The 24,220-nt window shown below is 37.7% G+C and overlaps 1 protein-coding gene across 3 annotated transcripts in view; it reads right to left on the bottom strand.

Annotated features, from left to right (window-relative positions):
* The window catches only part of GRM1 (glutamate metabotropic receptor 1), a 421,403-nt gene that overhangs the window by 220,388 nt on the left and 176,795 nt on the right, over nucleotides 1–24,220 (bottom strand). The gene's annotated exons all lie outside the window — the stretch shown is intronic.

The following is a 24,220-nucleotide window of genomic DNA, read 5'->3' as shown; positions in this document are numbered from 1 at the left end:
TCTTTATTCAAAAGGAATCTTGAAGATAACCTAGTGAGTAAAATTGAATATGACTTTGGTTATTTTTTGTGAAAGTTCCTGCTCATAGTTCTCTGCTCTTTCTTAATAGCCAGTAGAGGGCTCCTTTGAATCCCTAGGGCTCCAAGAGGCAGAAGAGTCAGGATCTAGTATGAAAATCACCACTAGCCACACTTTTAATTTTATAGACAAGGACACTGGTGCCCAGAGAAGTTAACTTGCACAGCACCATTCAGATTGTCAGAAGTTAATTTGGGACTAGAATTCTTCTCCAGGAACCTTTTATATAATCTGGTAAGTGCATTTGATATTTATTTCCTCAACATGCAGCTTTCATATATCAAGGTTTACACAAAATGGTTAAATAGTGAATTAGTTAGAGTTCTTTGTGGTCAAGCAACAGAATCTGACCTGTTACTTTAAGCAGAAAACTATTTTATTGAAAGTTATTTTGTGTCTCAGATATTAATAAAAGACTTTGGAAACAGGCCAGGAATAGGCTAGAGTCAAGGGAGACTAGACAGCAAACATTCATTTGCTGGAAGAGTCTGTTTCAGACTCACTGCCACCACCATAATTATCACTACCTGACCCTGCATCTCTGCATTACTTCCTCTAGTTTTGTCTAGTCCTGGACAAAGGCATCAAGTGTTAGACAGTAGATCCTGTGCCCAGGTTCAATTGTTGGGGACAGAGAACAGGAATGCCCAGTTCCTTGGGACCCTGTAATGGAAAGTAGAGGCCTGCCTCTCCTCAAAGCTCATATGAATGCAAAATGTCTATTATAAATACCTCCTATAAAAGGAGTTACTCAAGTTTAATTACAATTTTAAAAGCTCTTTCAGGATAGTCTATAAGACTGTATATCAAAAATTTTGTTCATATGAATTAGCAAAATGATAAATTCTGTAAATCTCCAAGTTGCTTATCCTTGAAACTAACTCCATCATTACACATTCAAGTGATAGGAACACAACTCTCCAAAAAGTAGAAATAAGTAAAATTTTAGAATCAACCTTTTCCTGCTACTAAAGTGTATTTTCTTTTCCAAGGGATAACACGAATAAGCTTGTAATGATAAGGTGTTTATGTGCTCTCTGCACCCTCAAATCCCTACTAAAATCTCTTTTTCCAAATCCTACAAAATGAATACATTTTCTAGATTGGCAGACAGAAATTATATGAAGGTACTTCAGAAAGCTCATGGGAAAATAGAATTAAAGATAATACAAAATTTTCCACAAACTTTTTGAAGTACTCTCGAAAACAAGGATATTTATTGCAGTTGAAGAAGAAGGTAAGTAGATCAAAAATGGAGCAAGTGGGAGTACAGAATTGGTACAAAGATAAAAAGTTTAGATGCTATGTTTATAGATGATATAATTGAATAAAAAGATAAATTGGAAAAGCTACAGAAATCAATAGTTCATATGCTTGGTAGACTGTCAAATATCAGACATCTCAAGAGAGCCTTTGACAGAGTGTAGACTGCAGTAAACTTATGATTGAGTTATTGTATATACTATAATGCAATTTATCTGTGTTGTCAGTTGAAGAGCTGTATGCAATCTTAAGAGTTACAATTGTCATTGCATGTTAAAGTTTAAGAACCAAACCTAGATTCCTGATCAAATACCAATCTACTTCAGCAAAAGTGAGGGCTATAAAGGTGATATAAGAAGGGCCGGAGTTTCAAGATGGCGGTGGCTGCGGCGGCTGGCGCGGAGTAGCTGAGGTGGAAAAGGTGGCCACTGGGCCTCAGGCAGCCGGGAAACTTGTGGACCTTCCTCTGGCCATCTCTTAAGGGAGGACTGCTGCTGCTGGCCGGTCGTGGGGGCTCAACGCCACTTTGCCCCCGGCAGGAGAGGCTGCCTCATTCACAGGCAACAGCTTTGAAGTGTGGAGCAGGAAAAGAACTGATTCTTAGCTGCAAAAGTGAGTCTTGAAACAGGGAACACGGCGCCAGGGCTGCTGTGGATGCAGCCAGGATCCCGGAGGCCAGGGCCGCGCTGAAGGCGGCCAGCTGCCCTATTCAGGATTCGAGGTTTCAGGCCGGCATTAAAGAAGATTCCTGGGAGCGCCCGAGCGGTGCCGCGACTGAACAGCCCGAGGCGGCAGTGCCGAGAACACGGAAGGCAACAAACCAGAGACAGAGCGAGCGCCCGACCTGGCACAGCACTGTGAGTGATCCCTGGCACAGCTCTGTTCGGGGGGTGGATGCCCACGCGGCTCCCGCCTGCACCACCAGGCCACTCACTGCCACGGTGCTGCCTCCATTTTCCCAGGTGCGGGCAGCTCCGCCCTGCTCGGCCATCACTGAGCCCATTTGCTTGGCCTGGCGTGGGGCTTTCCGGACCCTGCGGGCCGGCCTCCTCTCCCACTCCCTCCGCGGTTCTCTGGCAGGGCTGGGGGTGTGGGGCGTCCCGACCAGTGTTGGGAGGGCTAGGAAGTACGGGCGGGCCGACTGTCACTCCACCACACCCTGGACTCCGGCCCCGGTAAACTTCCTATTACTGGGAGGCAGATACCATCTCTGCGACCACCAGTTTGGAAAAAAGCCTAACGAATTTCTGGTTGGGAATAGTGTAGTAGGAGAGTTCCCAGGTCCGCTTGAACCTGCCGGAGAGCAGGCTGCAGGCGGGCACTAGACTCGGTTTATACCGGGGGGATACAAAGGTGAACAAGACCCGAGAAAGATCTACACAGTGCTACAAAGGCACCCAGAGAGACCGGTCGTCTGTGCCTAGCAGAAACCTGGTAGACTTCCTGGGCGAGGCGGTGCTGAGCAGGGTCTTGAAGGCCCAGCTGATAGACGAGGGGTGCAGAAGACACGCCCCAGCCCAGCACAGTGTGCACAGAGGGGGGAGACGTGCGGCCAGGGAGGCGGAGACTCGACAGAAACCACACACCCGGTGGGGTCGCCACTGCACGATGTAACAGCCTGGGCCAGAGCACACGGAACGGGGAGAAGTCCTGTACAGAAAGTGAAAGCTCAACAGAGATCACACACCCTGTGGTACGTGATCCACCAGCCCAGCAGAGTACAAGCTGACTAGAAAGGTGGCTCCCCGGAGAAGCCCAAGACCCGAGGCAACCACACACACAAGACACTAGAGGCCAACTGAGCAGTCACGGCGGGAGCCATACCAAATTGGCAACCACAGCAACATCCTAGTTAGTCATTAGTCTTAAAACGGTGGACTGTGAAACCCCCTGCCACAATGAATAAACACCAAAAAAAAAGACACCAGAAATACAAAAAATCAAGAAAGTACACCACCAAAAGTTAATAAATCTCATACTCTAGATCCTATACAACAAGAAGCCCTTGAAATAACTGACAAGGAATTTCGAGTGATAATTCTAAGGAAACTGAATGAGATACAAGAACACTCAGCTAGACATCATGATGAAATGAGGAAAAGGATACAGGATCTGAAAGAGGAAATATACAAGGAAATCAATGTCCTGAAAAAAAATGTAGCAGAACTTGCTGAACTGAAGAAGTTATTCAGCGAAATAAAAAACACAACGGAGAGTTTAACCAGCAGGCTTGTCGAAGTTGAAGAGAGAACCTCTGAACTTGAAGATGGGCTGTTTGAAATAACACAAGCAGACAAAAAGAAAGAAAAAAGAATCAAGGACATGGAAGAAAATCTGAGAGAGATATCAGACAACCTCAAGCGCTCAAATATCCGAGTCATGGGTATTCCAGAAGGGGAGGAAAATGGAGATTCCATTGAAAACATATTCAACAAAATAGTGGCAGAAAACTTCCCAGGTATAGGAAAAATCACAGATCTTCAGATCCAGGAAGCTCAACGATCTCCAAACGTATTCAACCCAAAAAGGCCTTCTCCAAGACATGTCATAGTCAAATTGGCAAAACTCAGAGACAAAGAGAGAATCTTAAAAGCTGCAAGAGAGAAGCGTCAAATCACCTATAAGGGAGCCCCAATCAGGTTAACATCAGACTTTTCATCACAAACCCTAAAAGCTAGAAAGGAATGGGATGATATTTTCAAAATACTAAAAGACAAAGATTGCCAGCCAAGAATACTCTACCCTGCAAGGCTATCCTTCCGAAATGAGGGGCAAATAGTATATTTCTCAGACAAACAAAAACTGCGGGAGTTCACTACCACAAGACCACCCTTACAAGAAATCCTCAAGGGAGTACTGGGTTTGGTTCCTGAAAAATAACTACCACTGCCATAAAAACCTAAGAAAAATCGAAACCCGCTAGTACAATAAAAATGGCATTCATGAAGAGAAAACAAGCTAACAAAAACACTATCTACAACCTAAGGAACCAACAAACAAAGAAACCAAACAGTAAATCAGAAAGCAAGGAACAAAAGACACCTAAGACAACCAAACAACCAATAAAATGCTAAGAATAAATCAACACCTTTCAATAACAACTCTTAATGTTAAAGGCTTAAATTCCCCAATTAAAAGACACAGACTGGCTGACTGGATCAAAAAGCAGGACCCAACTATATGCTGCCTACAAGAGACCCACCTCACCCATAAAGATTCACACAGACTAAGAGTGAAAGGATGGAAAAAGATTTACCATGCAAACAGAAAAGAAAAACGAGCTGGAGTGGCTATTCTTATATCTGACAAAATAGACTTTAAACTAAAAACCATAAAAAGAGACAATGAGGGACACTACTTAATGATAAAAGGACTGATCCATCAAGAAGACATAACAATCATAAATATGTACGCACCCAATGTCGGAGCAGCCAGATTTATAAAACAAACTCTATTAGACCTAAAGAAGGAAATAGACACTAATACCATAATAGCAGGGGACCTGAACACTCCACTGTCAATATTAGACAGATCATCTAGGCAAAGAATCAGTAGAGAAACACAAGATCTAAACAAGACTCTAGACCAATTGGAATTGGCAGATATCTACAGAACATTCCACCCAACAACCTCAGAATATTCATTCTTCTCATCAGCACATGGATCATTCTCCAGGATAGATCACATATTAGGTCACAAATCAAGTCTCAATAAATTCAAAAAAATTGGAATTATCCCATGTATCTTCTCAGACCACAATGGATTAAACCTAGAAATTAATAACAAACAAAACTCTGGAAACTATACAAACACATGGAAATTAAACAGCATTCTACTTAATGACATATGGGTCCAAGAAGAAATCAAGCAGGAAATCAAAAAGTTTATTGAAACTAATGAAAACAATGATACATCATACCAAAACCTGTGGGATACTGCAAAAGCAGTATTGAGGGGAAAATTTATTGCATTAAATGCTCACTTCAGAAGAATGGAAAGATGGCAAGTGAACAACCTAACACTTCACCTTAAAGAACTAGAAAAATAAGAACAATCCAATCCTAAAGTTAGCAGACGGAAAGAAATCATTAAGATCAGAGCAGAACTGAATGAAATTGAAAACCAAAAAACAATTCAAAAGATCAACGAATCAAAAAGTTGGTTTTTTGAAAAGATAAATAAAATTGACAAACCATTAGCATGGCTAACAAAAAAAAGAAGAGAGAAGACTCAAATAACAAAAATTAGAAATGAAAAAGGCGATATTACAACTGATTCATCTGAAATACAAGGAATCATTCGCGACTACTATAAACAACTATACGCCAACAAATTTGAAAATCTGGAGGAAATGGATAAATTTCTGGACACACACAAGCTCCCAAAACTGAACCGTGAAGACGTAGAAAATTTGAACAGACCAATAACAATAAAGGAGATTGAAGCTGTTATCAGAAGGCTCCCAACAAAGAAAAGCCCAGGACCAGATGGATTCACAGCAGAATTTTACCAAACATTCAAAGAGGAATTGACACCGATTCTTTACAAACTATTCCAAAAGATTGAAACGGACGCAAATCTCCCAAACTCATTCTATGAAGCAAACATCATCCTGATACCAAAACCAGGTAAAGATATAACCAAAAAAGAAAACTACAGGCCGATATCCTTGATGAATATAGATGCAAAAATCCTCACTAAAATACTAGCAAACAGAATACAGCAACACATACGAAAAATTATTCATCACGATCAAGTGGGATTCATCCCAGGGATGCAAGGTTGGTTCAACATACGCAAATCAATAAATGTGATACACCATATTAATAAACTCAAACACAAGGACCATATTATCATCTCTATAGATGCTGAAAAAGCATTTGATAAAGTTCAGCACTCATTCATGACAAAGACCCTCTATAAGTTAGGTATAGAGGGAAAGTATCTCAACATAATTAAAGCCATATATGACAAACCCACTGCCAATATCATCCTGAATGGGGAAAAGCTGAAAGCTTTTCCTTTAAGAACAGGCACTAGACAAGGATGCCCACTCTCACCACTCCTATTCAACATAGTGTTGGAAGTACTAGCCAGAGCAATCAGAGAAGAGAAGGAAATAAAGGGCATTCAGATTGGAAAAGATGAAGTCAAACTGTCCCTGTTTGCAGATGACATGATCCTATATATCGAACAGCCTAAAACCTCTACAAAAAAACTGTTGGAATTGATAAATGATTTCAGCACAGTAGCAGGATACAAAATCAACACACAAAAATCAGTAGCATTTCTTTTCTCCAATAGTGAACATGCAGAAGGAGAAATCAAGAAAGCCTGCCCATTTACAATAGCCACCAAAAAAATAAAATACTTAGGAATTGAGTTAACCAAGGAGGTGAAAAATCTCTATAATGAGAACTACAAACCACTGCTGAGAGAAATTAGAGAGGATACAAGAAGATGGAAAGATATTCCATGCTCTTTGATTGGAAGAATCAACATAGTGAAAATGTCCATACTACCCAAAGTGATATACAAATTCAATGCAATCCCCATCAAAATTCCAAAGACATTTTTCTCAGAAATGGAAAAAACTATTCAGACATTTATATGGAACAATAAAAGACCACGGATAGCCAAAGCAATGCTCAGCAAAAAAAATAAAGCTGGAGGCATAACACTACCTGACTTTAAGCTATACTACAAAGCTATAATAACCAAAACAGTATGGTACTGGCATAAAAACAGACACATTGACCAATGGAATAGAATAGAGAATCCAGAAATCAACCCACACACTTACTGCCATCTGATCTTTGACAAAGGCACCAAGCCTATTCACTGGGGAAGGGACTGCCTCTTCAGCAAGTGGTGCTGGGATAACTGGATATCCATATGCAGGAGAATGAAACTAGATCCATACCTCTCACCGTATACTAAAATCAACTCAAAATGGATTAAGGATTTAAATATACACCCTGAGACAATAAAACTTCTTAAAGAAAACATAGGGGAAACACTTCAGGAAATAGGACTGGGCACAGACTTCATGAATACGACCCCAAAAGCACGGGCAACCAAAGGAAAAATAAACAAATGGGATTATATCAAACTAAAAAGCTTCTGCACAGCAAAAGAAACAATTAAAAGAGTTAAAAGACAACCAACAGAGTGGGAGAAAATATTTGCAAAATATACATCTGACAAAGGATTAATATCCAGAATATATAAGGAACTCAAACAACTTTACAAGAAGAAAACAAGCAACCCAATTAAAAAATGGGCAAAAGAGCTAAGTAGGCATTTCTCTAAGGAAGATATCCAAATGGCCAACAGACATATGAAAAAATGCTCAACATCACTCAGCATCCGGGAAATGCAAATCAAAACCACATTGAGATACCATCTAACCCCAGTTAGGATGGCTAAAATCCAAAAGACTATGAACGATAAATGCTGGCGAGGTTGCGGAGAAAAAGGAACTCTCATACATTGTTGGTGGGACTGCAAAATGGTGCAGCCTCTATGGAAAATGGTATGGAGGTTCCTTAAACAATTGCAAATAGATCTACCATACGACCCAGCCATCCCACTGTTGGGAATATACCCAGAGGAATGGAAATCATCAAGTCGAAGGTATACCTGTTCCCCAATGTTCATCGCAGCACTCTTTACAATAGCCAAGAGTTGGAACCAGCCCAAATGCCCATCATCAGATGAGTGGATACGGAAAATGTGGTACATCTACACAATGGAATACTACTCAGCTATAAAAACGAATGAAATACTGCCATTTGCAACAACATGGATGGACCTCGAGAGAATTATATTAAGTGAAACAAGTCAGGCACAGAAAGAGAAATACCACATGTTCTCACTTATTGGAGGGAGCTTAAAATTAATATATAAATTCACACACACATACACACACACACATACACAAACCGGGGGGGGGGGGAAGAAGATATAACAACCACAATTATTTGAAGTTGATACAACAAACAAACAGAAAGGACATGGTTGGGGGGGAGGGGGGAGGGAGAAGGGAGGGAGGTTTTGGTGATGGGGAGCATTAATCAGCTACAATGTATATCGACAAAATAAAATTTAAAAAAAAAAATAAAATAAAAAATAAAAATAAAAATAAATAAATAAATAAATAAAAAAAAGAAGGGCCAAACATTAACTTTGGTTTTTAGCCAACGGTTGATAAGTGCTTTGCAGATGTATACAAGGTCTCAGAATTATGTACAATTTACCATAGAAGAGATAGACATCACAGAAAACTTTCAGTATAAGTGTTTTCAATCCTTGGTCTCACTTGACAGCAAATAAAGGGGGAAAAAATCTCTAATTAATAAGTACAGTTATCTGTAGTGTGATAGGACCATAAGAATTCCCTCTAAAATTGAATGAATTGTTTTGCCAGAATAAATTTACAGTATCCCCAAAATAAATGACAGTGCACAATTTCCCTACACAATGATTTCAGTTCAAATGCAATGGATTTTGGCTGTGCTTTCTTCTGCATAAGGTGCCTGTGGTGTATTGAATTATGTCCCCCCCAAACTCACTGAAGCTTAATTGTGTCCCCCAAGGTTTATATATTAGAAACTTAGCCCCCACTGTGACTGTTAAGAGGGTGGGAAATCCTATTGTGGTAATTGAAAGGTGGAGCCTTGAAGAGGTGATTGGATTGTAGGACCATGCCATAGTGAATGGATTAAAAATAGTGGTCAGAGGCATGGTTCTGAGAGCATTAAAAGAAGAGGAGAGTCTGTTTTCTCTCTTTCTGCTCTCTCTGCTTCCACCACCCTGCAATGTGAGACCCCTGGGTCGCTGTCACCATCACAAGATGGACTTTGGATTTCCCAGCCTCAGAAACTGTAAGCAATAAATTTCATTTTCTTTATAAATTACCCAGTTCCAAGTATTTTGTTACAAGCAACAAAAATGGACTAATACAGTGCCTTTCCCTCAAAATAAGAGTTCCTCAACCTTTAAAGAAGGCTCCCTGTGTTTCTATTTCCTTTGGCAGGAAGTCATAGTTGAAATTCATTTAATCATCGTATCTGGCTGTTTCAAACATATTATTATTGAGACTGGTTCCAGTGAAGCACTGATAGGTTGATAACATATTAAGCTTTCATATGCAGTTGATGGGATCTCTAAGGTCTCTTCCAAGATTTCTTAATTCCTATTTGTTGAATCAAAAATTGAAGAACGATAAATTAATGCAATTACTACCATTTTAAAAATATTGTTGTGAAAGTATTCTGTGATACTATAATGGTGGATACATGTCATTACACATTTGTCAAAACCCACAGAATGTACACCAAGAGTGAACCCTAATGTAAACTATGGACTTTGGATGATAATGTTGTGTCAGTATAGGTTGATTCCCAGACCCCACTGTGAAAGTGGAGCCAGAAAGCAGAAGTCTTTCTGTGTTTTATACAATATATAATACACACACACACACACACACACACACACAATTGCTTTATATAAAATTCCACTAAATGTATAACAGATATGTATTTTTAGTGGAAGGGTATCAATTCAACAAGTCTTTGAAACTGTGTTAACTGCTATTATTTTTGCTGTTGCTATTTGCTTTTTTAAGGGCATGATTTTGTTTTGGTTTTTATAATTTTGCAATTGTTTTTATTCTTCCTGTAGTAAAGTTTCATGAACCAAGAGCAAAGATGGTCCATTCATATCAGTAGCATTGAATAATCCCACTGCTAATGCATCTTTCCTACATGCAAGGAGTGCTACTCAGCCCAAATTGGTGGAGCATTTAATGCTTACCAACATTAATTATACCACAAACTGTGCAATTGCCTTTATATAAAACAAGAAAACCACTTAAAGCTTCTCATTCTTGGTATGTAGAAACGCTGATTTTTTTACTAAAGTGAACAATTTTTGGCTTCAGAACAAAATACTTTTATCTAGAAATTCAAAGTTTTTCCTGCTGAGTTAAAGAGAGTGCACTTCTTTTCAAAAAGTCAATGACTAAAAGCTTGTTTATGAGGCCAGTCCCAATTGCCAAATGACAAAAAGATAAAAATAGTTTCCTTTGAGTAATATTTTCTGCATACCTTTTAACAAGCCAAAACAGATTTTCAGAAAAGTTAGTCTCTAAAATTTGATTTATGGAAGTATTTACTTTAACCTGAAATTTAACTGGATAATCAATTTACTATTCTTGAGGGGGGCAGCATTTTAATTTAAGTTCAAAGTAGATATGGACATGTAATAATACTTAATATTAATATTGATATTGTCCTCGATTCCTGTAATAAAGAACACTAAATAGTTGAACACATCACCAGGGGTCATTCCAGGGGTGAAGTTTAGTGACTACCTTCTTGGTGGAAAATCTCTGCCAGGTAGAAAAGTTGTAATGAATGTGGATGATTCAGGATTACAACGTGAGACACAATGAAGCTCTTCTACATGGTTCTTCAGAGAATCCCTACTATAGTAGTAACCAAGTTAATAATCTACCTTTTATTGACTTTCCTTCTTCTCTATCTTACTGTCCTTGCTTCCTTATTCCAGGATTTTGAAATATTTTCCCTATAAAATAGTAACAACCAAATCTTTATTTTAGACTCTACTTTTTGGGTAATCCGTACAAAGATATATCTCTAAGGGAATGGAAAGGGAATTTTCAAAGAGTTTTATAATCTTATGAAATCCCCTTATTTTTTTTTCTGTAAACATTTTCTCTATGTATTTATATATGGAAGGAAAATATTAAAAGGGATTTTATGTATATGACTTATGGGTTAGGTTTATCATTTAATATTCTATTAACATAGAAATAAAGTCAACAAAATAATTAGATAAAAGTCAACCTTTTTTTCTTTTAAAAGTTTCTGAAGGATTATTTGTCTACAACCTCATGGTTCTTTAGATGCACAAGGTTCCTGTTTATTCAAGGTTAACTTCATCTCTTGATTGTGCTATCTTGAGGAAAAGAACAATTGCAGTAATAGATGCTGTGGCGGAGCCTGGGGAATGAGTAAAAAAGAATCAGCCAGGACCTGTGTCCAGAGATCAACACTAACATTAGCATAGAATCACAGACAACCATATTGCAAGCCCATCCATTGGAGCAATTTTAACCATGACCGTGGAAGAAAGAACAGCATGAGCAGTGATTGGTCAAACCAACAACCTACAGATCAATTGTAGAGCAAATAAACGATCAGAACACAAATACAGTAGCCAAAGATGGCCCAAGTGCCCTTGGTAATAATGAACACCAAACTATACTTCCAATAACCAGATTGCTAATGATACACAGATAACATTCTGAACAGGCATTGTGTCACTCCAGATGCTTTCACGTATAAGCAACAGAAAATCAACTAAATCTTTCCTAAAGAACAAAGGGAATTTATTACTCAGATAACTGAAGAGTCCAAAGGAAAAGCAGACTTTGAGCCAGCTGTATTACAGTGACTTAAAGATAACATGAAAATCCTAGTTTCTTTTCATCTCTTTTCTGTTTCTTATTGTATTATTATCACTTTAAGTTATTTCTTCTTGAGATTTCAATATGCCTGCTGAAAACTCCTAGGGCTACATTTTTTTCCTCAGTTCATGTCTGTTAGGAAGAGAGACTATCTCTCTGAATTGCTCCCTGGAAGGAAGAAGTGCATTTCCCAGAAGTCACCAACAGACTTCTGCTTTTGCCTCATTGGCCCAAATATTGTCACATATCCTTCTCTTTTAGCCAATCACAAACCTAGGAATTAGCTTTACTGACTGGCACAAATGAATTAGGACTTGCCCTGGGACTCAGGGTGGAGTCATTCCTGCCCAACTCATTCTCCAAAGAATATTTAGAACACAGTTATTGTGAAGGCATTTGGAAGCAAACAGGTACATTCTAGGTTATAACAAGATGCAAGCCAGACATCTGGCTGAGTCATTCTAGGCAAAGGAAACAAATCTAACTGGATGTTCAGATTTGCCACTATTGATTTACACTAATATATTGCTTGATTAAAAAATACCTTTTACTCATTTGTTCTGGTAAGTGCAGTTAAGTTGAACTACGTATGATATTCCTAATATTTTGGTGAAAATCCAATTCTCTAATAACACCATCATTTAAGAATGCACAGAGTGCTCACATATAAAAGTTTTATAATTACACAGAAATTTAATTCCTCTTTATAATTAAATTAGGGTATTAACTTACAATTAGCGTTATAATTTAAGTTATCTTCAAATAAGGAGTATATTAATGGCTCCTATGCTAAAATGGGGAAGTGTTAAAATGGGAAACTATTTTATTTCTGATTGAGGCCCCAAGAAAATAGATTTTAAATACTTCAAGACGCCAGAATAAGTTATGGCCCACGTAAAACTTTAAAAAGAATTGTTAAAAAAGCAGTTTTGTTACCCTTAACTCTATCTCATATATCACGAATTTGATAAAATTGAAGTTGAATTGGCCAGAGAAGGCTGAACACCAGAGGAAGGGCTTCCCTGGAGATTACTAAACTAGTAAAAGAGCTTCAAGAAGACTACAGGATTACTCAATATATGTCCTTGGATCTTGTTGGACAACGTATCTGAGACATCTAATAGGTAAAAAGCTGGAGCTGTCTGTGAAAGACCAAGAGGACTGCACCTCTTCACATGATGAGTCAAAGGCACCATGATTTCTCTGGACCAGATATTCGTCATGCAACAGAGGAAACAAGGTTGGGATTTTCTTAGGTCTTCCCAGAATTACTACTTAGAGGGCTAAGGAGATCTTAGCAGAGAGAAACTGGAAGTGTACCCAGATGCCCAGGCATGATGGAGAAAACAAGGAAACAAGCAACCAGTGGGAGGAGATACATCTTCTGGAATGAGGGGTTAGGGGTAGTGTTCTCATTGAACCCATAATAGTGCCCCAAAAGTAAAGGTCAGCTTTGGTCCCTTGGAACCTTCCAGAGTACTGATACAGACTTGCCAGAATCAGTAAAATGGGAACTTTTTTGTTTTCTTGACTTTTCCCCCCTCTCATCAGTAGTTGTTGGTCTATGGGATATTGCTGGCAGGAGAAAAAGCTGTGTAAGCCCTCCCTCAGTCACACTGAAGACTCCTGCCTTAATCAGCCTCGCTCTAAGGGAAGGCAGAAGCTTTAAGCTTAATCAAAATCTAATGCTGTTTATTATTACACTGGACTGGACATATTAATTACCAAACAGAGATATTTTGTAATGAGAAGTTAATATAGGACTTTTTATTGTCTAAGTTATGAAACCTACCCTGAATGTCATTTAAGACTAGTACAAAATTAGCACTTTAGTGCAAGTTTAAAAGGAGAGTTGAAGAGAAAAATAAAGATGCTTTATGATGGCCCCCCTCTGAGTTTTGCTCTTTGAATATAATGTCTACAAGCCCTTTCTATCACTAGGATGAGAAGCGTAGGACTTATTTAGCAATTTGCACATAGCTTTTTAAAATATCATTAAGATAGTTTTTTCACTAAGATCTATTTTCAGAAGTTGTTTGCTGCATTTTTTTTAAAGTAAATTTTATAATTTCAGCCAACCCCCCACCCCTACTCTGGTATTTCATTGTTGACCAATCATATTTAATAGATTTGTTTAAACTACTTATGGTAAAGCATTTGGGAAAGTGTTATCTGTAACCAATAATTAGATGATTCAATATTTACTTGTATTAACAATTTATAACAGAGTTGTTGAATTTTAGCTTTTGTTGGGTAATGACATCACATCTAGGCCAATGAGGTTTCTATGGTAACACAGCTGGATTTCTGGAGATCCCAAACTATTCTTAAGTAATGAGGATACTAGGGTTTTTTCCCATCCTTAAAAATGGATCTGCCATAATGTTAGGAATCTGTAGTACATGTGTGGGCCCTAAAGAACAACACTTAAACTATACCAGAATTGTAAACTATGTCTTTATCATATTTAAAATGCTGAAAACTCACTTTCCTGTGGTTGGGCATGGGTTATAATGGGTACAACATATAAAAAACGATATCGGAATGAATATGTTGTATACAAAGATTGCAAACGTAAGCCTAGAATCACATTAAATAGCATTTGATTATCTGTGATACCTAAAACATGCATCAGAAAGAGGTGTTTCACTGATGCTAGAGAGGATGGTGCAAAGACAATGGGATTGCTTTGCTTTTTCAGTGCACAGTTATTTTTGTGCAAGTACATTTTAGTAATATTTCTGAAAAAGTGGCATTTTTTTAGGCTGCTGTATAGATGATTTTTTATTGTTTCTTTTTGTTTAAAAACAGTCCCCCCACCCACTGGCATGAAATCCTTTGTTCATAGGCTCTCAAACACATGAACTGAGGCTAACAAAACCAAATTTTTAGAGCTTGCAGATAAAAAGTCTTTAAACCACTTACTTGTGGTTGGCCACAGGTCTATCCTACCTCTTTCTAATGCCAGTGATGTGCAGAAAGCATTAGACTTCTTCCTGGAGTACCTCCCCCCAAGGAGGAAGAGCTCTGGGGGGGGGGGCAAGGACAAACCCGAGGACATAAAATATGGCCTTTGCTCTGAAGACTGATTTTTCTTGTGGATCATTCTTTTCTGTCTTAGAAGTTATTTAGATAAGACTGAGAAAGGGGTGTGTGCAGAGATACAGGGAACCCATTGCTTAAGAAGAGTGCTTTTCCCTGCAGAATTCAATATTAGCACTGACCTGCAGCTGCTTAGAGCTGGCTCTACTCTGGCCAGATGATGGAGGGACACAAAATGTGCCTGGGTGTTCTACATTGCCAGGTAGAATTAAAGTGCCTCTTCTGGTCTTTCCTCTGCTCTCATTTTGTTCTAGATTCAAACATATGTAGCCCCCTCAATTAAAGGTTTCTTCTCTTCTCTTATCTGTCCTCAATATTCCCATCTATTTCACTGCCTAGCTAACTCATCTTCAGGTCTCAGGTTAATATTATTCTTCAGAAGGGTTTACTCAGATGCTTCAGTCATGTTATTCTGAATTATAAACAAACTTGTTTTCTTTTCTTTTTTATTGATTATGAATATTCATGAGATACAAAGCTGATTGCCACCCCTCGTGCCCATGATATGAGGGTCAGATTCATACTGACAGCCTACCCTTTACCATAAATTGCATTTGTACTCAATTATCCCCATCCTCTCTCCCCCTCCCACTTCCCCCCCACTCAACTTTGGAACCCAAGGAATGTTCTCTCTCTGCAAGTCCAATGCACTACTGTGGTATTTCTTTCCTTCCTTCTTTCTCTCTTAGCTCCCACATATGAGTACATGTGGTATTTATCACTCTGTGCTTTGCTTATTTCACTAAGCATAGTTTCTCCAGGCTCATCCATGTTGTTGCAAATGAGAGTATTTCATTCTTTTTTATGGCAAAGTAGTATTCCATGGTGTATACATACCACAGTTTACTTATCCAATCATCCATCCATGGACATTTAGGTTGGTTTCATGTCTTGGCTATTGTGAACAGAGCTGCAATGAACATGAGAGTGCAGATATCCATTCAACATGATTTCCATTCCTCTGGGTATATATCCAGAAGTGGGATTGATGGATCATATGGAAGATCTATCTGTAGTTGTTTGAGAAACCTCTATACTGTTTTCCATAGTAGTTGTACTAATTGACAGTTCTACCAACAGTGTAGGAGCATTTCCTTCTCTCCACACCCTCACCAGCATTTGTTATTCACCATCTTTTTGATTATAGCCAGTCTCACTGGGGTGAGGTGGTATCTCAATATAGTTTTAATTTGCATTTCCCTGATAACTGGTGATGTTGAGCATTTTTTCATGTACCTGAAAAAAATGCTTGTTTTCTGTGATGATTAATTTTATATGTCCACTTGACTGGGCCACCTAGTGCCCAGATATTTGATTAAACATGATTTTGGGGTGTGTCTGTAAGGATATTTCTGGATGAAATTAACATTTGAATCAGTAGGTTGAGTAAAGCAGATTGCCTTCTCCAATGTGAGTGGGCCTCATCCAAGCCATTGAGCGTCTGAATGGAACAAGAAGGCTGAGTAGGAAAGAGTTTCTCTCTCTCTCTCTCTCTCTCTCTCTCTCTCTGTCTCTCTCTCTCTCTCCCTCTCTCTCTCTCTCTCTCTCTGCCTGTCTTTGATTTGGAACATTAGCCTTCAGCCTTTGGACTAGGACTCAGAATGGAACTAACACCATTGTCTCTTCTGGTTCTCAGGCCTTTGGACTCAGACTGGAATTATACCATTAGCTCTCCTGGGTCTCCAGCTTGCCAGCTGCAGATCTTGGATCTTCCCAGCCTCCATAACCAGATGAGCCAATTTCATACGCATAATAAATATATACACACACACAAACACGTACACACACACACACACACACACACACACACACACACACATCTCCTATTGATTTATTGGTTTTGTATCTCTGGAGAACCCATACTACATTTTCCACATAAGTCTTCCTTATAATGTGTAAATACATACATTATTATTTTTAAACTTGTAAATATATGTTTATATATTTAATATCTGTCTCCATAATTAGCTTTTGAGGACACTGGAGGACTTGCTGTTTTTAAAATGAGAATTCTCTTTAAACATATCAGAACATATAAATAAAAATATGTATTTCCTCTCAAAGGCATTGACTTAAGAGTCACTATAATTGTATGTAATGCATAAAGCACCTTTGCATGCTGCCATTGGAATTAGAGGTAGAAGCAGAAATTCACCACATGTAGTTTACTTTGTAAACATACTCGGGCATTACCCAAATGTCTCCACCTAGTTATGCACCTGCCTTTTCTCTAGACCAGGGTTCAGCACACTTGAGCCTGTGGGCCAAATCAGACCCAGGGCCTGTTTTTGTATGGTCTATTTTTAAATTGTTGAAAAAACAATTAAAGGAAGACTATTTTGTGGTACATAAAAATTCTATGAAATTCAAATTTAGATGTCCATAAATAAAATTTTAGTGGAACACAATCACACTCATTCATTTACATACAGTCTATGGCTGTGTTCACACTACCACAACAGAGTTTAGTAGTTGTTACAGAGACCATATGGCCAACAATGCCTAAATTATTTAATATCTGGTTCTTTACAGAGAGTTTGTTGGAGTCTGGTCTGTCTACACTGGATGTTGAGTGGCATTGGGCTGTTTTCACAAATACATTTCCTCTCAAGCAGAGCTCAAGTGGAACTGGCTTAAACGCTGTCAGCAACTTCCCATTGCTTTTAGGACTCAGTCCAGACTCTTACCTAGTTTCAGAAGCTTTTATGGTAAGATGGAGCCCCTTCCTACCTCTCTAAAGTCATCCCTCACCTCTTCCTCTCACATTTGTTTCCTTGCTCACCCTGTGTACATGCTGTTCCTTCTACCTATAACACTCTACACCTTGTCTCAGCTCTGATTTGACTGGTTATTTGTTTTTCACACTTCAAGTGGCATCTTAAATGTCATTTGATCTAGGGACCTTCTCAGACACCCCATCTAGGCTAGATGTCTCTCCTATATGCATCTTTACCTTATCCTTCCCCTTTACTGCTGGACAGTGTCTCATTTTTCACCACTAATCCTAGAATATGGCACATGAGAGGAATTAACATATATATGGAAAGAAGAAAAGAGAAATAGAAGGGAGGAAGGGTAAGAGCAAACAAAAGGAAAAAATATTTGTTTTAATAAAGATACTATAAAGAATGTTCAGCAGTCTCTGAATTGATTCCAAAAAAATTTAATCTATAGACCATGAATTTCAGAAAACAAAATAACCATGATGTTAAACTTTAACACAAAATATTGGGACATATATGCAGAGGAAGTCACACTGAATAACATAGGTAAAGACATTTCAGACTAACATTTTTGTGAAACAATATTAAAAATAACATTCTGACAATCTTTCTAATAGCACACTATAATTCAGGAATGTGAAAAAAAAATTCTTTAAAAATAAAGTGACGTTTAGCATAGGACCTGATATTACAGACTCAATTAATCATACATCTCATTCCAGGTTAGAGAATTAAAAAATCAAATTGAATAATTTATTGAAGTAGCCATCTGTGTCTATGTTGCTTTCCATTCTCAATATATTGCTATTTCAACTTTATTAGTTTTTGATCTACAGATGATATTATTTTAATGTATCCAAAAATGTAAATGCAGTATCCATTATATGTGGGTACATTTAAGACACTCAAATATAGAGCGATACACACACATACACACACACACACAGAGAAAGAATTCTACATATTCATGGCCATCTGTTCTTTCCTACCTTCTCGAAACATTCCCTGTTCATAAACTCCACTTACACACTCCTGCATGTGTGCACAACCATATGCACACAGGCATACACACACACACAAAAAAAAAAAAAAAAAACCAAGAAAAATAAATTTCATTTTAATGGAAGTATCTGCAAACAAAATAGAATTTACTAAAGAAAGTTTTAGCAAGAGAGATGGAGAGTGTTTACAAACTCTTGGTTTTATTCTTCCTCAAAGAAAACCTCTATTCCACCATTAATTTAAATTCACATTCATTTTAGATCATTCTTAAAATTTATTTACCAAGACTTTATAAGAATTATATCCACTATGCAAACATATAAAATTGAAACAAACATTTTACAAAACAATATTTGGTCTTTATTAAGTATGACATGCTCATATTTCCCCAAAACAACATTTAATCTTCACTGTGTGTTATGTACTGATATTTCCTATTCCATTCTCTTCTATTTTATTTTTTTGATGGCCACTCGGCATCCATTAATTGATTTTCTGTGACCCACTATTGAGATATGTCCTATAGTTTGAAAACCACCGCTCCAGGCTGCTCCACAGACTGACCATTCCAACTACTGCTTTATTCCACTCTTATTTTTCATAGAGCTGCTCTCTTCTTTACATGAAACCTAAGCATAAGTTCTACCTGAGACTTCAAAGTCTTGTTCCCACCCCCTGGTGGCTTTATCAAAGCCTCTTCTCAACAAGTTTACAAAGATTTTCTCACACCAGCTGCTAGGAAGATAACAAATTCTCTTTATCCTCACACATTTAAAATATTCCCATGGGCAAAAACTTAGTTAATAAAATGCTTTCTACTTTTAAAAAATTACTTCAAATTCATCCACCCAGATTCTGATTTGAATGCTACTTCTAAAGGCAGATGTATTTGATCATATCATTTCAAACTCTAAATGAGAAATGAGTGCAGAGAAAATCTAAAGCTTTCAAAAATAACCAGGGCTTGAGCAATCAAGGGATTTAGAGAAAAAAGAAGTCACAAAATCATTTCTAAAACATAACATAATTTTGCTCTTCAAAGATGAAGAAATCAAGCAAACCATGGATAGGTGGCTCCAAATCTTTCCACTAAAGAAGTAGAGAACTGTTTTAACTGTAATGCAGCCATGATGTCATTTTTGTAATATTATTTCTAGAAAGATATATTATAAACTATACTTATGACAGGAAGCATGTTTCCTTTGCCCAGTTTCACTTGTATTTAAATATTAAACTTCCCTAGTGAGCCTCCAGAAATTGATACACATCAAAGCAAAAGATAGGATCTTACACCTGGAACTGTGGATGTATTCAGAGATGCTGGTGTTTTATGGCAGGTATATTCTACTATCTACATAATTAAGGCAGGATCTGGATCCTTTCGGAGTTATTCTTCTGATTTATGCATATATTTTATTCAGCAAGGAACTAATTTATTTATGTCTGTTCTTTTGATACTAACTGACTTTGTCAGAGTCTTGCAAGCACATCACTGATTTATACATCATTTATGATTTCACAAAATTTTCTTAGCAAAGACTCAATACCCGTGAACCAATGGTAAGGCACTTGCTTCAGAGAACATATTTGTCCCCAATATTTTAAAAGTGGTATTTTGTATTTTTAAATAAATTTCTGTTTCAAAAATATGTTCACACACAAAAATGAGTTCATGTCTATAATTGCCTAGGAAGTTCATTCAGGGTATTGCAAGGTAGATGAAAGAAGTGTATAAACTGGATTTTTCTCAAGAACTTACGATCTCACCAAAACTAAACTCCAATCACCAGGGCCAGCAAATGACACTAAGTTACCCATGACCCTTGTGTCTATTTATCTAATCACCACAATAAGAAATGGTTTAGCTTTTGTGGGTTAGAGGTCAGGTTGTGAAGTGACACTCCTCCACCCAGTGGCTGGGGAACTTGGCACATTACTAACATCTCTAAGCCTGGTAATTTTAACATCTCTAAAATGGAGATGACAATACTACCTGACTCAGGGTTGTTGTGATGATTAATAAGATGTATTGCAAAGAAATAAGATACATAAAGCAAAACACTTGGCAAAACGTATAAGATAAAAGAATGTTGCTACTATTAAATACAGAATACCTGCCTTACAAAATCTATTCATCCTTCAGAATAAGGCTTTAAAGTCACCTCCCCTGAGAAGCCTCAAACTTGTAAATGTTTATTTATTCCTGATGCTTCCAAAACATGTTTTCCTTGCATTTATTGGTACTTTCATGTTATATTTTAATTAAGAATGCATTTATTGCTTTATACAGATTATGGGCTCCTTAATGGTACAGACTGTCTTAGTAAATGTTCTATATTTAGTCCCTACCCCTGTGCTTCGCACACAGTAGGCCTATGACATGACAGTTCATGTCATTATTTAGTTGCTCAGATGAATGTCTTAAAATATTATTACCTGGAGGCTCTGCTCTACCTGTGCTAATGTTTATGGATCATGATTTCCTCTGTAAGCAGAACAATGTGATGAGTTGAAAAGAATGCAGTAAGCATGTCTATGAAGTACTATGTCACTATACCGACATGCTTCTGAAATCTGCAAATTAGATCACCTGAGTCTTATTGTTACTGTGACACAAATGAAATACACATGTAAGTTAGTCATCAGGTGGATAACAACAAACACTTGTTGCAATTTTTCACTTTTATTTGGAAAGGTATCAACTTAACCACAACACTTAAAGAGGCCATCACATCATACTGGTTCTTAAGTCAGGGTGCACCCAACTCCTTTTGCATTTAAATAGTAGTCAAAGAAGAATGATCCTAATTCATGCAGGTCTTCAAGACAAGAATTCCGGGCAGAATTTTCCAAAGAAACCTTGATTAATGAAGTCAATGCACCAACCAAAACTACTGCTCTCTGGGTGACAAATTTGGCAATAACAATCTACCATTTAGTAGCCACACCATGGAAATTTTCAACAAGAACATACACAAAAGTTAATTTATTCCATTAGGTATTCTGTATGTCACAATGAGTAAAAGATTTTCATTACGTTGTTTTCTCTTCCCTTACTTTACTGGGCTATGGTTTGTTTGAATTCTTTAAATATAAGAACCCATATCACTGGGTAATTACATGTGCTTGTCTCTTAAGTATAGAACCCCACAAGGCTTCCCTAGTCTTATTTATTTTTTGTAGGCAGTGCCAAGCACTGTACCTGACATATAATAATAGATCTTCAATAAATGATTGTTGTTCAGAATATTTAGACTTCACCAGCACCAAGCCTCTCTAGCTTTACAATGCTGTAAGATCTGGGAAGATGCCTTAGAAACAAAAACTGAGTAGGACACTTGACTGGGTACCATGTTGCTCAGAAAACAGGTGGCCTCCAGCAGGTGGTGCTTAGTTGGGAAAGATTTCTTAAAAGATTCTGCTGCCAATGAAATGTTCTCAACAATTTATTGAGTGATAACTTGACCTAATTGCGTGAGGCAGCTCATGAGAGTACACGGTGACTCTGCTATGAATGCTTTACAGTTTAGAAAACACTTTAGAAAAACACGTCTCTTCCATGTTAAATGCTGCACCTTCAAGCCACAGTCCCTATTAGTCCTAGTTTCTATTATGCTATTAAATTGTCTAGCCAGCTCCAACAAACTTCTCCAAGAGATCTAGTAAGCTAAAGAACATCTTTCCACTGGAGGCCATGGAAGCCTGAACTTTAGATCAAGCTGTTGACATGGCAATAAAAGCATTCCCATTCAGAATAAGATGGTCCTATAGACCAGATGAGTTTAAGTGGTGTTTTTGAGACAGCAATGTTTGATACTATTCTCAAAGCAGCAGCCTACTATGTCTTTCTGCCACTAAATTATCCATTCCAGGTTTATAAAAAACTGGATATAAGTTTATTAAAATTTAAAGTGAAAGGAGAAAGCATTAAAATTCTTAATGATGGTAGGTATATTCCCAATTCTCAGTCTCTCAAGTTGGTAATGTTTACCTAAAAAGAGAAAAAAACATTTAAGGCACAATGATATTAGTACATTTCTCATAGGGACAAATTTGATATATAATAGAGTCAGATTTATAGAAAAGTATTAGAATAGCACAGTACCATTATAAAAAGGAGGCTTTCTTATTTTGTTGAGGATTTTTCAAATGCAAAAACATACATTTTAAGAATATTAGTAATAGTGGTTGATCTTTATTTTAAAAAGGTTACTTCTTACAGAAAGAACATTCTCAGAGGACCTCAGAGTAAGTGCCCAAAACTGGAATGATTCTACAATGCCATTCACATCTACATGTTGCTTCTTTGAAGAACAAATTTCAAGGGAGAAAGGCAGTTATTGACCTGTATATTAGAGAGTATGATGAAAAAAAAATAATAGAGAAAGGGGAGCAGAAAATGGTTGATAAAAAGGAGACAAGGGCCAGTTAGAGAAGACAGAAAAAGACAAATACTAGCATATATGGAAAAAAATACTCTCTTGATTGTCTTAGGACTAGCTGGTATTAAAGGAAGAAACCAAATTGGAAGACTTTGAGATCTCTTTATATTCTTAAAACTAAATTGAAATTATTAATGGTCATGAATTAGGGACATCTTATTATGTTGATATTCTGGAAAAACAGACAACTAGCTAAAGACAGAAATGGTGGTTTGAGTGAACACTACAGATAATAGTAATAACCACAGAATAAACTTTGAGCATGGCAGTCAGACCAGAGAGAAATTAAATAGAGATACCATCACATAATGTAACTATTTTAGCCTAGCCAAATACATCCACAAAGTGAATTTCTGAGTTAGAATGTCCTTTCAGAGCAAGGGAGGTCACAAGCTGCCACCATGGTCTGTCCCCAGCCTCAGTCCCTCTAACTGTCCCCTACCAACTCTGGGTTAAAGCCCATTCAGTCCTGTCACCATTTCCTATGAATACCACTTTCCTTGTTGTCTCTCTCCTACCTTTGCTCATACTCTGCCATCAGATTGGCAATTCCTTCCTGAACACCACCTGCTTCTCTCTCTGGTGAAGTTTTACCCATTTTTCAAAAGCAAGACTTAATTCCACCCTCTCTGTGAAGACTTCCTTTATATACATCCAAAGGAAGTACATAGTTATTCCTTTATTCTCCCATAACACTTTGGACATGACTTCATTAAATTATTTGGCACATTGGATCACAATTATGTTTCCCTATCTGCCCCCACTCCACTACTTAACTGTAAGTTCTCTGAAGACAATAACCACATCTCTGTCTATGAGTTTAATACATGATTGTTGAGTAAAAAATAAAAGTACTGAATGGGGTTTGACTATATCAAATTCCAGAAATACCAAAATATGCGACACTTGGTGTGCCTAGGAATAATACTATTAACACAATGTGAGTGTGTGATCTGTGTACCGGGGTGTGAGCCAAGGTCCAGCTACAGTGCCTCGCCTGTCTGGGTACATCTGCCCCCACCTGAAGCATTCTTGGACTTCTTTCTGGATCCTTCATAATCAATTCTGATTGAGGCTTATCTCTTCTCATAAACTTGAGGATATCACAGCCCATC

The sequence above is a fragment of the Cynocephalus volans genome, chromosome 5 (assembly GCF_027409185.1).
Source record: "Cynocephalus volans isolate mCynVol1 chromosome 5, mCynVol1.pri, whole genome shotgun sequence".
Classification (NCBI taxonomy): Eukaryota; Metazoa; Chordata; class Mammalia; order Dermoptera; family Cynocephalidae; genus Cynocephalus; species Cynocephalus volans.
Note: the sequence above shows the minus strand (reverse complement) of the source record. Positions and strands in the feature narration are given on the sequence as shown.